At 55.7% G+C, this 15,225-nt stretch overlaps 1 long non-coding RNA gene across 2 annotated transcripts in view; it reads right to left on the minus strand.

Annotated features, from left to right (window-relative positions):
- Positions 1–273: 273 nt before the first annotated feature.
- LOC105261295 overlaps positions 274–15,225 on the minus strand; it is a 55,692-nt gene continuing 40,740 nt past the window's right edge. Inside the window, exons 6-8 of one of the 2 annotated variants that reach the window (XR_006591272.1) lie at positions 7,881–11,972; positions 2,870–2,971; positions 274–1,917 (exon numbers count right to left, since the gene is read on the minus strand). This is a non-coding gene — a long non-coding RNA (uncharacterized LOC105261295). Of the gene's footprint in view, positions 1,918–2,869; positions 2,972–3,059; positions 11,973–15,225 lie in introns of those variants that run through there. The other variant, XR_006591273.1, reaches the window with a different exon arrangement.

Raw genomic sequence — 15,225 nt, forward strand, 5'->3', positions numbered from 1 at the left:
CCGCGTCGGACTCTGTGCTGACAGCTCAGAGCCTAGAGCCTGTTTCAGATTCTGTGTCTCCCTCACTCTCTCTCTGCCCTCCCCCACTTGTGCTCTGTCTCTCTCTCTCTCTCTCAAAAATAAATAGACATTAATTAAAAAAAAAAGTGGAGGGGCGCCTGGGTGGCGCAGTCGGTTAAGCATCCGACTTCAGCCAGGTCACGATCTCGCGGTCCGTGAGTTCGAGCCCCGCGTCGGGCTCTGGGCTGATGGCTCGGAGCCTGGAGCCTGTTTTCGATTCTGTGTCTCCCTCTTTCTCTGCCCCTCCCCCGTTCATGCTCTGTCTCTCTCTGTCCCAAAAATAAATAAACGTTGAAAAAAAAATTAAAAAAAAAAAGAATAGAACTGCTTTCGGGTTACCTTTAAAGGGTACACTCACTGGTTTGCTTAAAATCGGAGTCCAAGTAAAAGCTAACTAGGTCCCCACTGAGACTCTGAAGGGTATGTGTTCTGGAGCAGAGAGCTGATGCTGAGCTGTGAGGACGGGTGGCTGGGTGGGGGGGGGGGGGGGGGTGCTGTGCCTGAACAAGAACGTAGTCAAGATCTTCAAATAATAATGATTTCTTCATTCACTGAGTTCACTCAGTGTACCCAGCACAGATGAACCAAGTACCCACCACATACCCTGCATTATGGCAAAACATAATCAGTGATGGCCTTCCTGCAGCTCATGTTCTGGTGGGGAAACTTAAATTAGCCCTGTGAGGTAAGATAACAAATGCAAGGCAGGTTGTAAAGCTGCTGGGGTGAGTGCAGGAGGGGCTCTAGCTCTTGAGTGGGCGTGGTTGAGGTCAGGCCGTGTGAGGAGGGGTCACTTGGTTGATGGGAAGGAACCAGCCAAGTGCAGACCTGGGGAAAGAGCGCCCACTAGAGGCACAGCACATGCAAAGGTCCTGAGGTGGGAATTGTATGGTGAACCTGAAGAGCAGCAAGGAGAGCTGTGTGGCTGCAGAAGGAGACCAGGTGGGGCAGGGGAGGGATGGAGTGCAACCCCCAGGTCGGGGGGGGGGGGGTATCATGCCAGACACTGTAAGCCTGATGTCAGCACCTGACGTCAGCATCTCCACAGCGTTGACGACAATTTTGCAGCAATGAAAACAGAGCAGTTGCTCTCCAGTGTGGATGGGGAGCTCACCATGACCTGGGACTGTCCTGAGTACTTAACAAAGACCTTCTCATATGACTTCCCCGTAAGGAGGCACAACAGCGGCCCTGTTTTACAGAGGAGGGAAGTGGGGATGACGAAGGTCAAATGATTTTCCCATTGACCCTCGGTTAACAAGTGGTGGCGTCAGGATCTGAACCCACGTTCGCTGTTACCCCTGCCCCACACCACCTACATCTCGGCTCGAACACCACTAGTGATGAGGAGCCCTTTCCCTTGCCCTCTGCAGCCCTGATGGGGTCACGGCATCTGCGTTAGAGGAGAGCCCCCCTCCCTCAGCTCTGCTGTGGTGCAGACACCAGGTGAGCTGACAGACAGGTGGGTGTGGCTGTGCAGCGCTCTGGGCAGCACAATTCCCGGGGAGGTGGGACCTCCGCCTTGCCCAGTTCTGGGGGCACCCTCCGTGGTGGGCACCGTGTGATGCTGCCCTCTGTGCTTGGCGATGCGGTGGCCCGTGCCCAGCACAGCCAGGAGCAGGAGGGGAGGCAGAGCTGAGAGCTGCTTCCCCTCGGGGCTGTCGGGCTCAGTGGACTTTGCCGTGGGCACCCTCCAGCCTCTCAGCTTGGCCAGAACTAGCGGTCTGTGACGGGCAGTGTTGGGTCCCTGGCCCCCCAGGTGACACCTCAGACGCTGATGGTCCAGGGTGAGTGCACTGTGCACCCAGAGGTTGAGGGACAGCTGTGAGTGGAAGGGATTCTGAAGAGCCATCTTCCCTGTAAGAGAGGACATAAGACAGCCCCACTCCTATCTGCCCTCCTTGGCCCCCACTGGGAGGCTGGTGTGACAGACAGCATGCCCAGAGACCTGCACACCCCAGGCCACGCAAGGCAGAGCTGGGCAGCTGACTGCACTGTGATTCTCAGCTCCCACGTCTGGCCACACTTCCCATGACTACTCATGCCGGCGGCAATCAGACACACAGCCACTGGCACCTACAGGTTCCAAATCGCCAAGGGCTAATCTGAAGCTAAGTATGATCAGAAACAGCAGAAAAGGACTGATTTGCGGATTCACAGACACTAGGGCATCAAACGGCTTCCAGGGGGAATGCTAATGTTGACAACACCATTCATCCATCAGAAGTGTGGACGGAGACACTGTCGGGTTTGTTCTGGGCTCTGGGGCACAGCCAGTGGCCAGTGAGGCATCCCTGGACACCCCACCCTGATGGAGATCACCAGGCCCAGAAGAGTGAGATCGCACACCCGCGCTCACGGCTCGCGCTCATTCACGGCTTAGGTACGGGCAAATGTGCACACACAGCTAGCACAGACCCAGGGGCCATGTCACCAGGAGCCTGTTGGGGACAGAGGACCTCTAAGCCACTGAGATAGCCCAGTAGAGACCAACTCCCCGAGATGTCATGTCTGAGCTGCTGGCACTGGAATGGAAGGTCACTCTTGAGGACTGGAGGGGACCTTTTGAGAGCCCTGGGTGCCTCCTGGGAGCGCACTCGTCTCCCAGGAGTGTGCTATCCAGACTGGGTGCAAACCCACAGCCCCGGGGACAGGTGTGGCATTCCCCCTGCTCCACCCTGGTGGCCACCCCGCTTCCATAGCTGGGGTTGCCTTTGGTGCCCTCCACCTGAGGCTGCCCCATCCCAGCGAGGCTCGTCCTGGGTGTCCCGCTCTTTCCTCTGCATCCTGGGGAAACCGCAGGTCTCACCTCATCGTCTCATCTCTGAGCTGCTCCGAGGCTTGCAGAGAGCCTGATCAGTGGCTTAGATGGCAGAGAGAATGTGGAGGCTCCAAAAGACGGATCCCTCATCTGGCATCATACGAGGGCAAAGAAAAAAAGCGAAAACACCAATATGTTCATCCATTCCATAAGCAGAGGGCCATGACCGCAATCCAACTCCGTTCAAGAACACAAATTGGTGACATTTATTACCATTTCTTGAGTACTCACAATGAACTAATTGCTTTGTAACTTTCTACCAATGACTGTAATATAATCTGTCCTTCTTGCCAGCCTCATCAAGCGGGTGCTGTTGTACTTCAAGCAGACAAAGAGTCTGGAGTGCTGAGAGCTGAAGTGACTCACTGAGGCCTGACCTACCTCTGATGTGGGGTCCAGGGATGGGTGTTGGCCCTCCGGACTTGCAGGGCCCACTGAGAGACAAGCCTTGGGTTTGACTCACGTCGTCATATGAGGATGAGCCAGAAGCGTCAGGCCCTCCAGGACGCACACAGCTAAGCCCAGTAATCACTTAACATGAGGAAGATATTAGAGTTTGTATCCAAGTGATAGAGACTGGGTCCCTGCCCCAAGGGGCTTAAAATCTAGAAGAATTACAGAAGTAATCTAAAGTGTCGTCAGAAAGAATGCTAAGAGAAGAAAAGGGAGAATCTGAGGCTGGACGGGATGCTCCCTGAACTGCGCCAGATGGGGTGGCTGGACCCTGGGGCTCTCCCGGTAGAACGGAACCTCTCCCATCCATGCACCCTGAGAACGGGCTCGAAGGATGAGGCCAGGGCCAAGGGGAGCTGAGGCGCCTCCTTAATCAGTGAAGAAGACACCTTCACAAAGGCGCATGGCAGGTTTGCGGCCGATGGAGGCGGAGGCCGGGCTGGAGCCCACCCCACCTCTGTCGGAGCTCATGACCACCTGAGGCCTTGTCCTCCCTTCTGATAAAGGACTGGTAAATATCCTCCTGTGGAGAGGATCCATGCTACACTTTCTCAGGATGGATGGAGCACACGGTGAACGCACATGCTCACAAGGTGAGTGGGAGGAGTCCCTTCTCCCAAGAAGATGAGAGACCGGTTTCAGGCGGGTCTTCCTGGAGAGTCTGTCCTGCTGGGACTAGAGTCAACAAGGACGAAGCGGGAAGACGCGAAGATCGGGCGAGCAGGACAGGCGGAGTCTGAGGCCCACGTGGAGAGGCCTTGCTGGCACCCTCGATGCAGGGATGTCAGCCCAACGGTTCACACGCGACTGTCCCTTCTCTGGTGCCATGGGGCTCGTGGCCCAATCCCACCTGTGCCACACTCTTTGTCTCATTCCCTCAGCTTCCACACTCCAAGCAGCTGCCCAGCAGGCCTTGCAATCTGCCCCTTGGCTGAGCATTTGCACAGGCAAATCTCCAAAAACTACACATGCCCTGGGGCCACCCCAGGGGCTCTCATGGACCGTGCCCCGTGTGTGTGTCCATAGCGGCTCTCCCACCTAAAAGCCACAGGATCCCCTGACAGCTCCATACCAAGAGACTGCGGGGAAGTCTCAGGTCCTGTGTCCTTTTCCACCTTGTTTCCTACCCATCTGGGACTAACCACACGGGAACCAAAGATGTGTGAGGACAAAGATGTCCACGGAGATGAGATGAGGGGATTCAGGAAGCCTGGGCAAGAAAGGGCATCACAGCTGAAGAGACAAACACCGGCTTCCGTGAACACAGTGAGCGGCACGTTGCCTGCCTTTGCTGTTGGGGCAAAGCAGGACCTGGCAGGAAGTGAGCAGGCGAAAGGGATCCATGGGAACCCTGAAGAGCCCAACTTCCCCCTGACCAGACAGTCTCCCAATCAGACGCATTGCTGACCACGGCGTGGTCTCCTTCTCCCATGCTTCATGACTCTGTCTCGCTTTCCACAGTGGTAACTGATCTTTGTGATTTGGCCTTGATCAATAAAGGCCACGGAGGAGATTCATACGTTCAATTTTCGCAAAAGGGCAGAAACAAGCAGGGATCTGTGCAGAGCTTTATTTGGACCCTTCTAAAGGAAGCAAACCCATCAGAGGAAATACTTGCACTCCAAAATAGATCAGCAATTTCCTTTTCCCTGTGGGATTTACGTTAGCAAGTTTGCAAACGGAAAACGCATTCGCAGAGTCTTCACAGCACTCAGCTGGGAAGTGGGATGTTAATCCCGTCGCTATTTTAAAACCTGTCTCAGGGTTGGGAGTACCTGCCTGAAATCGTCTTGGACTTAATTCTGCATGACGATGCAGCAAAGCGTGTCAGGAAGAGAAAAGGAGAAAATGCTCGCAAAGGAGAAGCAGTCCTAAGAGGGAACCAGAGTCAGGCTGGGCTCAGAGAAGCATGAACCACGGGGCTGGAGGCTGCAGCCAGAGGGGGGTGGATGTGGGTGTGGGTGTGGCTGTGCTATCCAGAGAGACCACAGGGAAGCTGAAGCATGACAGGAAGCACAGGGCTGCGATTACAGCCCCTGGGGCCCGGCGTAGACGAGGCCTTGTGGAGGCTGCTCCTTTTGCCGGGGTGACATCTGCCCTGGGCATGATCTCTGGGTGGCTTGGCACACGGCCAGGCACCGCCCCACCCATCCTTTGCCTTCTCCCCATGATGTCCGGGACAGATGAGGAACCAAGGAAGTGAGGGCATACGGTCAGCCTAGAATAAAACCCCAGACCAATGCTATGGTTGCCTTCAGCACATTCACACGTGTGCACACTCACACACACTCACACACGCCCACATGCAGAAACGGGCCACATTCACATCACATTCAGGCCCACATGCTCCATCCCACGCTTCTGGATCTGCCCGCCTGTGCACTGGGCACAGCCCGGGCCCGGCTCACAGGCCCGAATAGAACCCGCCACAGGTGAGGGTGGGGTTGGCAGTCCGGGCCACCTGGGTGTCCTGGCACTGCTTAGGCACCTGCCTCCTTGCCCGCAGGAGCTCATTACCTTCTTTTGCCACCAGCATTCTCTGCCCCTCGTCATCCAGGCCTGTGTCTGGACGCTGCCCTGGGGCGAATGGGCCGTGTGGGTGAGACTGAGGGGAGGGCAGCACGCACCCCCTCTGCTCCACGAGGGAGACTAGTCCAGCTGAACCCCTCGAAGGCGCCCTGCCTCATGTAGCCCATTTCAAATTCTGGCTGCTGTGATTGCCAAGAAGCCGGTTTTTTAAAGAGCTGAGCTAGGCACTTTTTACGCTTATGCAGAAGTTCTGTATCGCAGAGCAAATCAGACTTGGCTTTCGGTGGCATCTCCTCCCCACAGAGAGATGCCCGGTCCACCAGCACCTGTCACCATTTCTTCTGACAGGGAGCACCGCTGAACGGCGCCGGATGGCCGGGTGAGCATATGGCAGCTGCTTCCAGCGTGGTGCTTGAACAGCCGTGTTTCTGCTGACGGCATGAATCAGAAAGTGGGGGAGATGTTCATTTCCACTCCTATACTCCATTGGGTTTGGTTGTGGGGGGAAGTGTCTCTGTTCCTTGCTTCCCCTACATGTGTACTTGCACTCGGGCAGTCACCCCACAGTGGCTCAGTAAGTGGCTCTCTCGTGTGCAAATGCCATGCCGGGCCCCGGAGACTCGTGGGAATCACGGTGCCCGCATGGTCAGACACGTGGCTCCATTCAGACAGAGCGGGATCCAGCCCAGAGCAAGGCCACATGCTCCTGGGAGGCTGCAGAAGCCTGTCGAGTGGTCAAGACCAGAGGCTGGGGGTCCCAGCTCCACCGCTCCCCCACCGCGGGGTCCCCAGCTGCACCACTCCGTTCAGGTGGCACTGCTGATACCAACCCGCTAGGACTTCATGAAAACCACTGCTTGTCTGGAGTCTAATGCTCAGCGAGCAGCGACATCACCGGCCCTCAGAGGCGCCGAGAGGGAGAACGGCCAGCGGAGATGGAGCCCCAAAGACTCGGGCTCCAGTGGCAAGTGGCTGAGCCACGAGGGGCTTCCTGTCCGAGCTGCCCCCACAGGTTCCTGAGGCCATGTGGTCGTCTCCTTCAACCACACATGCTAGGGAAACAGGGTCAAGAGGGGCATCTGCAGGGGCGAAGACTAACCCGGACAAAGGCGCTCTCACGGCCACACGACAATGAGGGAAGAGCCTGAGTTACGCAGTGGAGCCTCCTCTCTTATTCCAGTGCCGTTAGAAGAGCCTTGTGTCTACCCTCTGACCCGGGGGACCTCTGCATGAGGGCCCCTGAGCTCACCACGGGCAGGCCGGGTGTGAGCACCAGCTCCTGCACCCCAATGACCTGCCACCCACCAGTGGTGACAGCCGAGAGGGCCCCAGTAGACCCCGCAGTGCAGCAAGACTGGTGGTCACCTGGAAGCCTCCCTCTCAAGCCTTCCCCACCCCTACCCAGAGCCAGGTGAGCCAGATCTGGGTCTACAGCAGGGACGGATGGGGAATCAGAGGACGGGGTCTGTTAGGGACCCTGGGAAGCATAGTGAAAACCACCTGTTCCAAGTTTGGTTTCCAGAAGACGTGCGCTGGCTCACGCGTTCCTCAATTCCCCATTTGTTCATTCAGAGTATTTGTCTACACCAGACTCAAAGATCATGCAGGGTTCGTGGTCAAGCCCCCAAGTCTCCCAGAGCCCTGCTGCCACCCTAGGCTGCCGACTCCCCCTGAGGCCCTAAGAAGGCCTCAGTAGATCCCGGACCGCCCAGCACTGCACTCCAAGTGGGAACCCAGCTGTCACCAGACACCCTTGCTCAGGGGGACCTGGCCCCACCCACAAGAGGATCACACGTCCACCGTCCCACAGCCTGTGAAAGGTCAAGACTGCTGACAGACAGCGTGGGAAGCAACGGGTGCCTCCCAACAGGCCCCTGTGGGTGACCATTAGAAGCGAAGTGGCCCCCAGGGGGGTTGGTGGTCTTCCCAGCTGGCGGGTGGAGCCCCAGTCATCCTTGTCGGCCCACAGAGCAAAGGCCTTCACTGGGGAGAGAGCAAGCCCGAGTTTTGAACATACCTGAATGGGTTCTCCTGCAGTGTAACCAGTCTCCCAGCTCTGGTCCTGGAGCAGCTCTCTGGAGAGGCCCATGCAAAGTTCTCAGCTGGCTGCGTTCGGCACCCCGAGGAACAGAGGCAGAAGGGCCTGGCTCTCACTTAGCATGTTTCCTCCCAAATCCTTCTCGCTGACTTTATTCAACTTAAGGCCTGAATTTTACATCAAATTCCAAGAAGCTACTCCTCTGCCCTTGCTTTCTGCTTATGTATTTGTTTCCGGAGGCACCCAGGCCACCTGCTTGTGAAGAAGGAAGGGCAAAGGGGTGAGCAGCGCCTGGTGGGAGAGGAGGGGGAAACTCACATTAAATCTCAAAGCCCTGCACCCTTGCCTGGAGCTTACACTGTATCTGACCCACGATCGATTGTCAGGCTGCTGCTCTCTGCCCTTCTGATTGGCGCATACTTGGTTCTCACATTTCCCAGGATGGGATTCAGGTGTCTCTGCCTCGTCCCCGATGAGGGAAGCTGGTAGGTCTGCCCTGGGATAGGATTCAGGTGTCTCTGCCTCGTCCCGATGAAGGAAGCTGGTAACTCTGTCCCAGGGTGGGGTTCAGGTGGCTGTACTTCATCCCCGATGAGGGAAGCTGGTGGCTCTGTCCCGGGGTGGGGCACAGGTGGCTGCACCTCGTCCCCGATGAGGGAAGCTGGTGGCTCTGTCCCGGGGTGGGGCTCAGGTGGCTGCACCTCGTCCCCGATGAGGGAAGCTGGTGGCTCTCAGCATCTGAAGCCCAGGCGGGGTGGGCTGTGGGTCTGAGCGGGGGCCCTCCCTCGCCTGGTGCTGGATGCGTAGCAGGACGGGGCAGGAGGGGCAGGGCTATGTCCCCGCTGCCCTGGGCTGAGACAGCTGCTCCCTGGTCCACAGGATGTGCCCTCAGCCCGAGGCTCGCAGCTCAGGCTCGCGCCCTAGCCTCCGGGCTCGTCCCGGGTGAGGGAGGGTGGTCTGCTTCCTGCTGGCCGCAGCCGCCCTCAGACTGGAGACCCGGCAAGTCAGCACATCAGCTGCTTCTCGTCATCGTGAGCCCTGCGACGCTGCCCTGCCGGCACAGAGCTGTGGACACCAGGGAAAGCGTCCGGACCTTCGATGTGCCCAGGTCCTGTCTGCCGCTCCCTTCACGCAAGTAAGGCAGGATGCCACGGAGAAGGCCAGCGGGGCCACACCAAAGCCATCACCCTGTTAACAGACCCTCGGGGCCACAGGGCGGCAGAGAGGTGACCTGATGAGAGACTGGTCCAGTCCCTGGGCGCTGCTGGCTCCACTGGGCTCTCATCAGCCTGGACTGAGGAATCACTCTTCTTGCAAAAGCCTTGGGGGATGGGCAGCACTTGATGTCTTAGGAGATGAAAGAGGCAAATGCTGCCAATTGCGTATTTTCCCCCAAACACACGAAGAAGACCTGTCAGCACACAGGGCGGGCTGCAGAGTTCGTGCACCACCCCTGCCCCCCGCCACCAAGGAGGCGCTTCTGTTTTGCTGTTTCGGCAGAGGGTGGCCGAGCACCAGCCCTGCGGACTTGCACCCTGGAGGGTCTGTTGGGACCGGGGGCAGACCCCACCAGCGCTGCACGACCTGTGGGAGCAGACGGCAGGGGTCCGGAGTCTGTTCTCCAGTGATTCCCTCGGAGTCCTCTGTCCCCTTGAGAACTTTCCGTCGGGCTGATGCAGAATCTCCACATCCCTGGGGGTTCTGACCCAGGCCCTATGTCCGGGCCTACAGCAGGCTCTGCTGCCTCCCAAAGGCCCTGTCCTGCTGCTCAAAGTCCCCCTGAGGTCACCTTCTTGTAGACTAGCCCTTTGAGGCTCCCCTCTCCATTGCTGATGAAAACCTGGCCACCAACAATTTCAGCAGGAGCCCCGAATGGCTTTTTTGGAGCAGAGGTTTGAGTAGGGCCTGGGGAGGGGGCAGGAGTCCCCGAGGAGAGGAGCAGCTGGACACGTGAGCTCTGGGGCTGCACAAGGAACCGCTCCCTCCTGCTGCCCCGGAGCCCACAGGGACCAGTTCTCACCTTGTTCTGGGGATCCCACCCAGCAGAGGGTGCCATTGACCACGAGCGAGCAGTGACTGCTGCTGTCTCTGCCTGAGGGCCTGTGTCTGGGTGTATCTGTGTGTGTCTGTGGGTATCTAGGTCCCTGTCCTGTGTGTCTGTGCCTGTATGTCTGTGTGGGTCTGCATGTATCTCTGTGTGTGTGTCTGTGGGTATCTAGGTCTCTGTCCTGTGTGTCTGTGTCTGTGTCTACTTGCTCACGGGACAGTCAGAAGCCACAGCCCACGCCTTTCTCTGTCTGGCCTACTTTTGGGGCCACAGGGAGGTCAGTGTCTTGGAAAATGAGCCCCATAGGACCTCTGACTCAGAGCCACTTCCTCCTGCCCCCACCCGCCCCCAAGGCTGGGAACACAGGCACCCACAATGCAGACCCACAGCCTGACTCACCCACCTGCTTGTGTCTAGCTGGCTTGGGTCCCGGGAAGGGCAGTCGAGGACATGGGGGGGGGGGGAGCCGTGAGGAGGCGGATCCCAGGGTCCCTCTGCACCCAGGGACTTGCAACACCCTCTCTGCCCAACGCCCTGATTGCTGAGAGGAGAAGGGTAAACCGTGGCTCCCCGGGGCTGACGCAAGTGCGGCTATCACTTTGTGTCCGCTCCTTCTGGTGTGAGCGTCTCATCTTGAACTTCCCCCTCACTTTCTTTAAGGTGATTTTCATTGACTGGGTTTTTAATGTATTCCGAAGTATTAGTCTCTTCTTTTATAGTTAGAGCTCTTCACAGTGTATTTAAGAAATGCTTACTCCAACGTCGCGAATAACTCACTGACACATTCCAGGCAAAGTTTTTGAGAGCACCCCTGAATTTATGCCATGGGTCCAGGTGTAGCTGGTTCTGTGTATGTTGGGAAGCAAGGGTCCTATTTCTTGTCCCACACCCAGCGATTCCTCTCTTCTTTCAGGAGGGAAAACCCCACAGGAGAAAAGGGCAGTCAGATCCAAAAACATCCTTGGAGAAGGACAAAAGGGCTCCCAGGCCAAACGTCCACCCTGGGCAGGGCCCCACGTCTGGGGAGATGTGAAATTCTCCAGAATGAATTCCGTGTGGGATTGGATTGATTTCAATCCACTGTTATCCGAAGGATAAACATGAGAAACTCTCTTCCGGGGGTGAGTGTGCAGTTTTCACAATCAGCTAAATGCCATGGATGCCAGACTTTGGTGGTTTTTCTGTTTCCTTCCACTGTAAAGGTCAGAGTAGGGGACTGTGGGCCCCAAGCTGAAGAGAGGCGTGTGTTTCTGTATATGCATGGGTGTGTGTGTGTGTGTGTGTGTGTGTGTGTACATGACGCTGTGTTTGTGCATATGTGTCTCCCTGTGACGGAGTTGATGGCAGAAGGGTTTCCGCTCCAGACCCCATTAGGCCCCTTATCCATGAGTGTAGAGACACTGGCCCCCACATCTGTGTGCCCGGGGGAGGGGGTGCGGTGGGGAGTCAGAGGGCGACCCGGGGGCTCACATGGAGCATCTGCTCCCAGGGCCACGCGGTTTTCCTTTTGGAGGCAAACCCCACCTCCCCGGCCAGGAATCCGGCTCTGGGAGCTTCACCCTGGGCCCAGCACCTTCTCTCTTTTAGAAGCAGGACTGAGTCCCAGGCCCGGGGAAGGAGCAGCCTGTCTCATGCAGGGGTCATGTCCACCCCACGCATCTTTTCCCCAGCTCCTCGGCAGGTCCGGGTGTCCACGCGACTGCTCCCTCCCTCCCTGGCACCCTCTCCCCCCCAGGACAGCCTCACGGGCCAGTCCACCCACTCGGGGCCTCCTCCACGGTCACTCAGGCAGGAAGATCCAGGGTGCTCTCCCTTCCTTCCCCCCTTGCTCGGGCCCTGCCTTCCATGTCCCAGAAGGGCTCCTGCAGGTTAGCTTCAGGCTGACGTCTGGCTCTGCCATTCCCAGCAGTCATCCTCCTCTCTCAGGTGGGACGCAGAACACCTGCCACAGAGGGTAGCCTTGGGGGCAGGTCTCCCGGGCGGGGGACATGCAGGCACACATCCCCAGGTCCTGGGCAAAACCCCTAAGTAAATGCAGAGGAAAGGAGGGATGTCTGAGTTAACGGTTGTGGGCCCACAGCGTAATCCTGGTCCCTAGCTAACTGAAACCCCCTCCCACAGAAAGCTGCTCTCCACACAGAGGCTGGAAATGCTTCTTAATGAACTATTTACTGCAAACACCTTTCACCTCCAACCTCGGTCTTGGAATCAAACCTGGCATTTGAAACAATAATACAGAGAAGGGAGCTCTGTTAGCCAGCAGGACATTAAGAAAATCAAATTAAGTCATGCATTTTAACTCCCTTGCCTGCCTGGGCTCACCGCTGGAGAAAGGGAGAGAGAGCATGCAGCTTTCTGTAGTTTGCACAGTCCAGAGTTTTACTTATAAAACCCAAGAGGCTGTGACCAAAATGGGCAGACCAAGCAATTCATTACAGATGAGGATCTTCAATGCTCATCTTGGGCCAGTGCAGACGGAAGGTGCTGGGCTAAAGAGTTTAGTCTGTACAAAAAGGAAATTCATTTCATTTAGGAGTTTCTCACTGATAAACCCCCGGGCAGGGGACGCCTCTGGCCACCTGGGAGGACAGCCCATATGTGGTCCCAGGAGAAGGAAACCGACTGGACACCCCGATTAGTTAATCTTTGGAATCTGAAGACACCAAGGCTTCAGGTCACAAGACCAGTTGAGTGTTTGCCTGTGTGGACTTGGGCACGAGAATAAGCAGATGTGGGGATAATCCGGGAAATCTGAAGACAAATGATGTCGTAGCTTTGTGGCTCTTTGGACTCAACTGGCCTGGGAGACAGGTCGCGTTCTCACCTCTTCACACTGGACCGGATGGCGTACGTCACAGCCCAGCCTGGGCATCTCTTCTTGAAATGAGCATATTTTGTGTGGGGTCTCTCCATCGATTTTCTGCATGAACATATCCTGAACACATCTTTCTTTTCTAAAATCTGTTGAAATCTCTAGTTTGCTCATAACTTCTGTCTCTACTGGAACCCTGGTTTTTTTGATGCCATGGACATTTCTTTATATGCATCAATAATTACACTTTGAGTGTAGATATGCTGGAGGCAAACATGTTGAGCAGTCCACCATCATGAACTGCAACAGTGATGCCCAACCAGTCGTCATGGACACACGTTTGCTTCAAAACCTAATGAGCACAAGCAATGTTTCAGGCCAGTTCTCTGGGTTCTAAGACCAGGACGTGGATGCCAAAACATGGTCAGTTCCTCTGAGTATTTTAGTGTTGATGTTCATAACTTTACATTCTAGGGTTTCTGTACTGAGCATAGACTGTGTTTGAAGTCAAAAGAATGTCACACAAGTAACAAAAAAGAAAGAAAAAAAAGAAAAGAAAAGAAAAGAAAAGAAAAGAAAAGAAAAGAGGAAAGGAAAGGAAAGGAAAGGAAAGGAAAGGAAAGGAAAGGAAAGGAAAGAAAAGGAAAAGAAAAGGAAAAGAAAAGAGGAAAGGAAAGGAAAGGAAAGGAAAGGAAAGGAAAGGAAAGGAAAGGAAAGGAAAGGAAAGGAAAGGAAAGGAAAGGAGAGAGACAGAGAGAGGGAGAGAGAGAGGGAGGGAGGGAGGCAACCAAGCCCCTCATTACCTCGTACCCATTAGGGTGGCCACTATCAGAAAAACAAAAAGCACAGGAAACAACCAGTGCTGGCAACTGCATGGAGAAATGGGGACCCTTGTGCACTGTTGGTGGAAGTTGTAAAATGGTACAGCTGCCATGGAAAACAGTAGGGTTGTTTTTGTTTTTGTTTTTGTTTTTCCAAAAAGCTAACAATAGATCATCATGTGATCCAGCAGTGTCACTTCTGCTCTATCCCCAAAAGCACTGGCAATAGGGTCTTGAAGAGATATTTGTAGGGGCGCCTGGGTGGCTCAGTTGATTAAGCATCCGACTTCTGCTCAGGTCACGATCTCGCCATTTGTGATGTCCGAGTTCAAGCCCCACGTCAGGCTCTGTGCTGACAGCTCAGAGCCTGGAGCCTGTTTCGGATTCTGTGTCTCCCTCTCTCTCTGTCCCTCCCCTGCCCATGCTCTCTCTCTTAAAAATAAATAGACTCTAAAAATTAAAAAAAAGAAGAAGAGATATTTGTACAGCCATGTTCACAGCAACACTATTCACACAGCTGGTAACTGGAAGCAGCTCAAGACATCCGGCGATGGATGAGCGGATAAGCAACACAGGCACGCGATGGGATGTTACTGAGGCTTTAGAAAGGAGGACATCTTGGGACGTGCTACCACAGGGGTGAAACTTGAGGACATTGTGCTGAGTGAAAGAAGCCACACAGAGAAGGACACACACTAGGACCTGCTCGCATGAGGTCCCAGAGTCATCAGACTCACAGACACAGAAGGACACACACTAGGATCCGCTCACACGAGGTCCCAGCGTCATTAGATTCACAGACACTGAGTAGACAGTGGAGCCGGGGCTGAGGGAGCAGGTGGGGGTCTGTGTGTAACAGGGCCAGTGTCTCAGCGTGGGGAGATGGAACATTCTGGAGATGGACTGTGGGGATGCCTACACAATAGTGCGAACAGGCTGACTATGCTTGAACGATTGGTTTAAAAAGGCTAATATAGAAAATTTTATGTTGTGTGTTTTTACCACCGAACAGTGAGTCCCCTCGAGCTGCCGTCACAGATCACTCAGCCTGAGTGGCTTAGGAAGAGCAGACGACTATCCACCAGTCTGTGGCAGAAGGTCCAAGATCAAGGAACCAGTGGATCTGGTGTCTCGTGAGGTTCACAGATGGCGTCTCCTCGTGTGTGTGCAGGCTCGGTGGAAGGGGTGAGGGGCCTGCTTTACAAGGGCGCTAAGCTCCAACCCATGACCTAATCACCCCAAAGGCCTCAGCATCTAACAGCATTACGCGGAGGATTCAGTCTCGGTGTATGCATTTAGAGGGACACAAACATGTGGTCCGTAGCAGACCTCTTTTCTCTCCTAAATATGCTGGGTAGGGAATCTGTCCACAGAGTCGATTCCTGTGGGCCGGGCCAGGCTCAGTAGGTGCCCCTGCCTTCTCTCCCAGTCCTGCCAGGAAGCCAGGACGGTGGATGATGTTGCCTGAGGCTCCATGGTGGTGACATCGCCTCCCTTTCCAGGAAGAGAGCTCCTCCCTGGGGCGTGGGGAAGGGGGACGGCCACCTGCCTGAGGCCTCAACGCTGCCAGGAAATCAGGGTGGTGGCTCTGGCTCAGTGTAGGATCTTCAGGCATTAGTGAGTAAGAGGGGCTCCTTAGCTTGC

The sequence above is a fragment of the Felis catus genome, chromosome E3 (assembly GCF_018350175.1).
Source record: "Felis catus isolate Fca126 chromosome E3, F.catus_Fca126_mat1.0, whole genome shotgun sequence".
Lineage (NCBI taxonomy): Eukaryota > Metazoa > Chordata > Mammalia > Carnivora > Felidae > Felis > Felis catus.